The following is a 7,457-nucleotide window of genomic DNA, read 5'->3' as shown; positions in this document are numbered from 1 at the left end:
ACATTTGCAAATATCCAATAAATAATTACCACTGAAGCCATAAAATAATAATGACGCACAGCAGAATACATAGGCCTTGCAGTGTGACCTGAAGGTCAGTGGATTTGGGCTCTGGCAAACGGAGGCAGGGAGCTAGCTGGGAATCCTGCAGTGGGAAACATCTGCCCCTCACCTCCATTACAATTCTAACAAGAGGGTGTTAACTCAAGCTTCTTGTCTGGTCTCCACTGCCATGATAGGACCTGGGGAGAGAGGTGATCTGTGGGTTAACCAAACTACTTTGAGTCATTACAAGTTAAATCTTAAATTGCCCCAGAAACAAAATGGTAGCCAATACAAGTCAGGGGCACTGACATACTCCCTATAAATCTTTTGCACCAGCAGAAATTACAAGGAGGTGTTAAGGCACAGCCCCATATACAGCATGTTACAGTAATTCCGTCCTGAGGTGACCAAGAAATTGGTCATTGTGGCCAGGTCGGCACCTGAAAGAAGATGATGCAGCCTGTTGGCTAAGCAGTTGTTAAATGCCATCTTGGCCACAGCTGCTACCGCCAGGAGCAGCTGCAGATCCAACAGGGACCCAAAGTTGCAAACCGGATTAAAAACAGTAGGTAGCTGGAGGCAGCTGGTTTTCCATCTCTGCCAAGTCCTGTGACTAATTCCCTCAACTAACCTCAGTCTTATCTTGACTGACTGCTAGTAGTATCTTTCCAACGCCTTTAGCGTCAAGTGTCATTATGGTAATCCTAAAACGCTGCCCTAGTTCCTCTAGTGCATTGTGAATTTCGTGCTCTCGTGCAGTTCTGGTGGGTTACCTCCCCCTTATGCTGCCAACTCCCCCACCGAATTTTTCTTGAATGGATCTGTTCTGAACTGTGTGATGCCTGCTCACATTGTAATTCCAGTTCAAGGCACCTCACCTCAGAGCAAGCCTGCCTGGATAACTGAATTCCAAGGCCTTGGAACACTGCTTTCAAATCACAGAATAATAAACTAAACAGCTGCCCTGCCATCTAAATGGATGTGGACAGCTGGCTGATGTCCTTCAAAAGAACTCCATTCTGAACAATCATTTTTGCAAAACACTCCATGGCTTTTGACTGCAGACTTAACCATTATTTTCTCTCTGATGGTTATTTACTTCCCTTTGAGGGGATGACAATCATGCTTAGCAAACAGGTTAGTAGCCAACATCTAGTAGCCCTGCCTCTACTTTAGTGAAGTCACTCATGATACTGGAGTTGGTATCTTTCATGGCCTGCAACCATGCAAGAGGGACATGACCAATGGGTCAGGGCAAAAAGGAGTTCTGAGAAAGTGACAAATAGTACAGGGACTGTATTGCCCATTTACAACTAGCTGCTTCTTTTCTATCACAGACACCTTTTCCCTAGAGAAAGAGATTTCTTCTCAAATAAGCAATGGGGTGTGCTCTACTATTGTTCTCCTGAGATAGGCCAGCCCCAAACCCAGCCTCAGAGACTTCCATTACAGGATAAAGTCTTTGGAGAAGACAGTTCATTACAATACAGGGTCTGTCTGATTTCTCCAAACACATGCTAGACTCCACTTTGCTTTCCTGAGGACTTTGTCTTTCTCTTTCAGATCACTCAGAAACTCTGCTCTTTCTTCCTGGATGAGAACCTGGCCACAGGGATCAATGCTTTTGTCACAATCAGACCAGGCTGCTTTCACTCACTGTATCTAAAAGCTCCTATTGCGGCTGCCAGCCTTCTCTACTATTTAGGCTGGGGCAGCACATCAAGTCTGAGCAGGTGTAAGCGGGGGAATGGTCCCGCTATTGTGGGGAACTTTCCTGGCTTCTGCGCTACCCCGGTGAAGTGGGCTAGCGAAAGGATCCGAGTCCTCGCTCCCACTTCCTTTACCAGAGGTCTGCCTGACCTTGAGGACTCCCCTTCCACTCTCCTGTGTGGCAGAGTCCTCGTAACTAGGGTGACCAGATGTCCCAATTTTATAGGGACAGTCCCGATATTTGGGGCTTTTTCTTCTATAGGCTCCTATTACCCCCGACCCCCTGTCCCGATTTTTCACACTTGCTGTCTGGTCACCCTACTCGTAACCCCAACAGGGCTGGGCAGGGGCTAGGGTGTCCCCACTCCGGGGTGCTCACTCTGCACTGGATGCTTCCTTGACCCACTGATTCAAAACAAATTAAAAAAAATAAGGAAGAAATGGGAAAGGTTAAAGGAAAACCCGTCACCCCGCTCTGTGGCCCAGGGACATCACAACCTGCGTCTCTGGAATGTAAGGGAAGTTCAGGCTGTTCCTCACAAGTCCCAGGCCTCCTCCTCAACCCCTGGCTGTGCTGCAGGGAGGCTGCGGGTCGGACACTTGCTCTGGCAGTGGCCACACGCTCTCAGGCTCTAGGTGGCAGGACCCTTCTCCCCAGCATTGCCCTCGCCCCATCGGGGTTACGATCCCCCTCCAAGTCTGGCCTGCAGGGCCTCTTGGCTGGGGGCATCTCCCTGCGCAGGGCCTGCTGCCTGGGGTCCCCCTAGCTCTCCCCAGCTGCTCACTGCACCTGGCTCCAGACTCCTCCAGCCCCAGCTCCAGCTCCACTCTGCCTCAGCTTTGCTGCTGCTGCTGCTCTGCCTCCAGCTCTCTGGGCTGCTTCTCTGGCCCCTCTGGCTCTGGTTGCTACAACTCTCCTCCCAGCACAGGTCTGCTCTCTGGGCTGCTTCTGTGACTCTGCTTCCAGCTCAGCTTGGGCCCCTGCTCTCTCCTTAGCTCAGCCCCACTCTGTCTGACCCAGACAATTCCAGCTCACATGGCCTCTCCCCATTGTTCCTGGGGACTGTCAGTCTCAGGGTCCTGGTTTCCCATTGACTCTTCCCCATTCTTTTGGTACTGGGAGCTAGCCAACCGAAAAAAACCCACTGAGTTTTAGTAAGGGGCCAACAGTCCCCTTTCACAGGCATAGCGTGAATGATGTGATAAGCTGTCCATAGTCATTCAAGTGGTAGACACATTTCTGATGACTTTCGTTTCCTGTGTCTATGCGTATTCTTCCTAGCAGTCACCACATAAATCTTGCTTGGCCTCTTGATCAGTATTGGGATCTAAGAGCAGCGCAGGGACATTTTGGCAACAGGTAAGCACAACATTTGGTACCATAAACTAATGAAATAGCTGCATTTTGAAATGTCTAAGGCTCCATTTCAGAGCACCCATGCAGCTGGGGCATTCAGAGTAGGGACCAAATTTTAAGAACTTCTGGACAGTCCACCCACCATTCTGAAAATTCCACACTGAATACTCCAATTCTCTGTTGTGCACGATCTTTGAAAATTGCCGTACGTCTGACTTACTTGAGATTACACTCTGACTCAGTGACTCAGCCAAGAATGCAAGCAAGGGCTCTCAGTCCCATACTCCAGCTACCGTATTCCCTTATTTAAACATACCATGTCCATTCATTCTTCTAATATTGTTTTCTGCTTATATTTTTGCACCACGGTCTATACATACAGATCTTTGCTTGCATAAACCTTCAGAAGCTTCAGTTTCCTGCTCAGTGAGCCCCACAAAAAAACACAGGCATGTGTCAAAAACAAAGTCCCTTCCTTAGATTCTCCTTCTTCCCTTACGAAAACAATTTGCTAGGCAAGACGTTTATTGCAATAGGTGGCTGGCGTTCTCCCCTCCCACATATTTCTCTCTCTTATCCAACCTGCATATTTTGTCTCTCCGCCAAAGCCACTATGTCAGGAGCAATTTTAATAGAGTTCAGGACCCTAGAGAAGTAACCTAAACAACAAGGCATGTATCTATAAAAATGCAGCAACCAAGTGCTTCGTTTTCAGAAACAAAAGAGAGTCAGATGACCTTTGAATTGGCTTTCAGGGCAGCAACAGAACTGGCTATGCTCTGCAGGCAAGGGGCCCTAACAACAATGGGATAGCTAGCGTCACTGATGCATGCTGTTCTCCCAGCCTTGGTGGAAGTGGAAAAGGGTGTTCAGAAGCCAGCTATACAATGCAGGAGCTGAAGACGCAAGGAGGAAGCACTTTATAGAAGCTACCGGTGCATGCGCTCACCTGAGAAGGGGATTCTGACTGAGACAGTGTAGTTCTAGAACAGCCTGTGATTCCTTGACTAGGCATCTTCTTGTTCCCCAAAGCACCTTGCAAATAAAACAGGCAAGAGCCTCAGCTGGTGTAAGCTGGTATAGCTCCATTGAATCATAGAATCATAGAATCATAGAATTCAAGATCAGAAGGGACCATTATGATCATCTAGTCTGACCTCCTGCAAGATGCAGGCCACATAGCCGATCCACCCACTCCTTAGCAAGAGACCCCTGCCCCATGCTTCGGAGGAAGGCGAAAAACCTCCAGGGCCATTGCCAATCTTCCCTGAAGGAAAATTCCTTCCCGACCCCAAATATGGCGGTCAGCTGAACCCCGAGCATGCGGGCAAGACTCTCCAGCCATACCCTTGGAAAAGGTTATATCATATCATTGACCCATTGTACTATTTACCAGTGTGGCACTTAATTGAAGTCAAAGTCAGTGCACTTAACAGAACATGCTCTGATGGGCCCAAAGCACAATGATTGGATCCTACCTTCCCTGAATATTGAGTGGATTTGGAGATAGGCCTGAGGTGCACAGATCAGACCCACAGCTGGAGCCAAACTTGCCCAAAGTTTGAGGAGATTCAGAGCTAGTGTTCTGAATCTAGGTCAGTTTCTGCCTGAGATTTAATATTTGTGAGATCCCTGGGGGAGCCCATAGGAGGTGTTCCTCAATCCCCAACACTGTGCTTCCTCCTGAATTTGCACTAGCCTGATGGGTGTAGACAGCAGAGTCATCCCACAGTCCCCAGCACTGCATTTCCATTTGCATCTGCACCAGCCTGATGGAGGGAAGTGAGCACACCAGGAAGGTTTCTAACACCCCACATCATGCTGCCAGCAGCCTAATGGAGAGAAGAAGCTAGACTTAGAACCCCCCTGCCATACTATGCTCTATTTTCACACCCTTCCAACCCTACCCAACCCAACGTTCCTGTCAGCCACAGAGGTCACTCTGGCCATGGCAGACCATTGGCTTATTGCTCTTTCTATTCCGATACATGGGAAAGCATTCTGTACCTCTCTGCCAGCACACCTAACCACATCACAGACAAGGAGGAATCTGCATAAGTATTCAAAACATCTGGATGTGATGTCATCACAGCAATTAACTATGCACTTTCTTTCTCACACAGTGCCTGGAGGCAAACAGGCAGCCTCCTGGGCCTGAGTTTCCTCATTGTCCAGGTTAGTGATTCCAGGCTAAAAAAGTGATTGCTAGCAGCAATCTTACCCATTTGTGCAAGCTGCATTTAGTTATTCTTCTTCCCTAGGGGGATTCTTTCTCACTGACAGGGCTGGCTCCAGACCCCAGCACGCCAAGCACACGCTTGGGGCGGCATTTTGCCAGTAGGGCGGCAGGCGGCTCCGGCGGACCTTCCGCAGTCATGCTTGCGGGAGGTCCATCGGAGCCACGGGACCAGCGCGCCCTCCACAGGCACGTCTGCAAGAGATCCCCCGGAGCCACGGGACCGGTAACCGGCAGTGCACCCCCTGCGGCGTGCCGCCCTGCTTGGGGCGGCAGAATTCCTAGAGTCGCCCCTGCTCACTGAGGATCCCCCCCACACACACACACACAACTTTATACCCTCCATGGTGATCCATGGGAAATGAAATGCCTGAGATTTTTCTCTGCTCTGATCCCTTCTGCTTCCCTCCACCCTCTTCACCAGGTTTTTGAATTCACCCTCTGCACAGGCATGAATTCCACTCTTAAAATAGGCTCTGATTCAGCAAAGCACTGAAGCCCTTGCTTAACTTTTAACTTTACGCTTTGCTGAATCGGGGCCTATTTAAAGAGTGGAATTCATGCCTGTGCAGAGGATTAACATCAGGCCTATGCAACACAGAGGTCCCATTAAAGCCATGTTCTGAGGATCTAATTACTGGCCCTCTGTACAAGAAGGAAGTGCACCCTTGGTGAACAAGAACAGCAGTGAAGCTGAAGCACTCTCAAGCATTGTCGTCTTAGGGTTTGCCTTCACTGCCGGTGGGAGCGTGCCTCTCAGCCTAAGCAGAAAGACATGAGCTAGGGCTGCTCAAGCTAGCACACTAAAAATAGCTATGTGGACATTGCAGCATGGGTGCTGGCATGGGCTCGCTGCCTGCGTATAGACCAAGAGGGTCATGTGTGTTTGTATACAGGCAGTGTGCCCATGCCACCACGTCCATAGCTATTTTTAGCATATTAGCTTGAGCAGAACTAGCGCTTCTGTCTACCTGGGCTGGGAGGCACAGTACCAGCTGCAGTGTGGACATACCCACTGAGCCCTGCCGGGGCAGACACCAGCTCTCTGTTACTTCTCTCTTCCACTGAATGTCACTTTCACAGTTGCTGAACCTGGGGCAGTGGTGTGTGCACGTACACAGCACTCATGGACACCACTGGAGCTGAATGGAAAGGTTCTTAATAGGCAGCAGGTTTAAAACAAACAAAAGCAAGTATTTTTTCACACCATGCACAGTCAACCTGTGGAACTCCTTGACAGAGGATGTTGTGAAGGCCAAGACTATAACAGGGTTAAAAAAAACAAACCAAAAAAACTAGATAAGTTCATGGAGGATAGGTCCATCAATAGCTATTAGCCAGGATGAGCAGGGATCTTATCCCTAGCCTCTGTTGCCAGAAGCTGGGAAAGGGTGATAGGGGATGACTGGGGATTGATGAGTACCTGTTCTGTTCATTCCGTTTGAGGCACCTGGCACTGGCCACTGTTGGAAGACAGGATACTGGGCTAGATGGACCTTTGGTCTGACCCAATATGGCTGTTCTTATGTTCTGACAGAACATTTTCCCAACAGAAAATGCTGATCCATCAAAATCAAAATATTCTGCAGGAATATGTCAATTTGGCTGAAACTTTAGACAAAACCAGACTGGTTCCCAATGGAAATCTGTCTGGCTCCCTGAGCTGTCCACCTGGCAGGTAGGTGCGGGTGGTGAGGGGGGTGGGCTGGTTGGATTCCCAAGCAATCGGCTCCCGAGCTCCCTGAGCTACTTGGAAAGCTTGGCTCAATGGTTGGCTAGCTCGGGCAACTGGGCCTACCCAGCTCTGTGGCTGTCTGGCTCCCTGAGCTGTGCAGCTGCCTGGCTTCCTGGCCAGCCTGAAATGTTCAAAAATTCCGTCTGGGTTTTTGTAAAACAGAATTTTTCAACCATTTCTTTTCAGTGGGAAATTTCACCTTTTAAAACTTTTCATTCCAATCTGGCACTACTTTTCTGGGGGGAATTGCAAAGTTCCCCAAGGACAGAAATTCCTTTTCCTGCCCAGCCCTAGACAATGCAGATTTTGTTAACCCTCAGGGTCTTATGTCCAGAAGTCTCATGTCCAGAAGCTGAAAGTTAAGTAGGCCTGGT

This window comes from Mauremys reevesii, linkage group 1, assembly GCF_016161935.1.
Source record: "Mauremys reevesii isolate NIE-2019 linkage group 1, ASM1616193v1, whole genome shotgun sequence".
Lineage (NCBI taxonomy): Eukaryota > Metazoa > Chordata > Testudines > Geoemydidae > Mauremys > Mauremys reevesii.
This window is presented reverse-complemented; position numbering follows the sequence as displayed.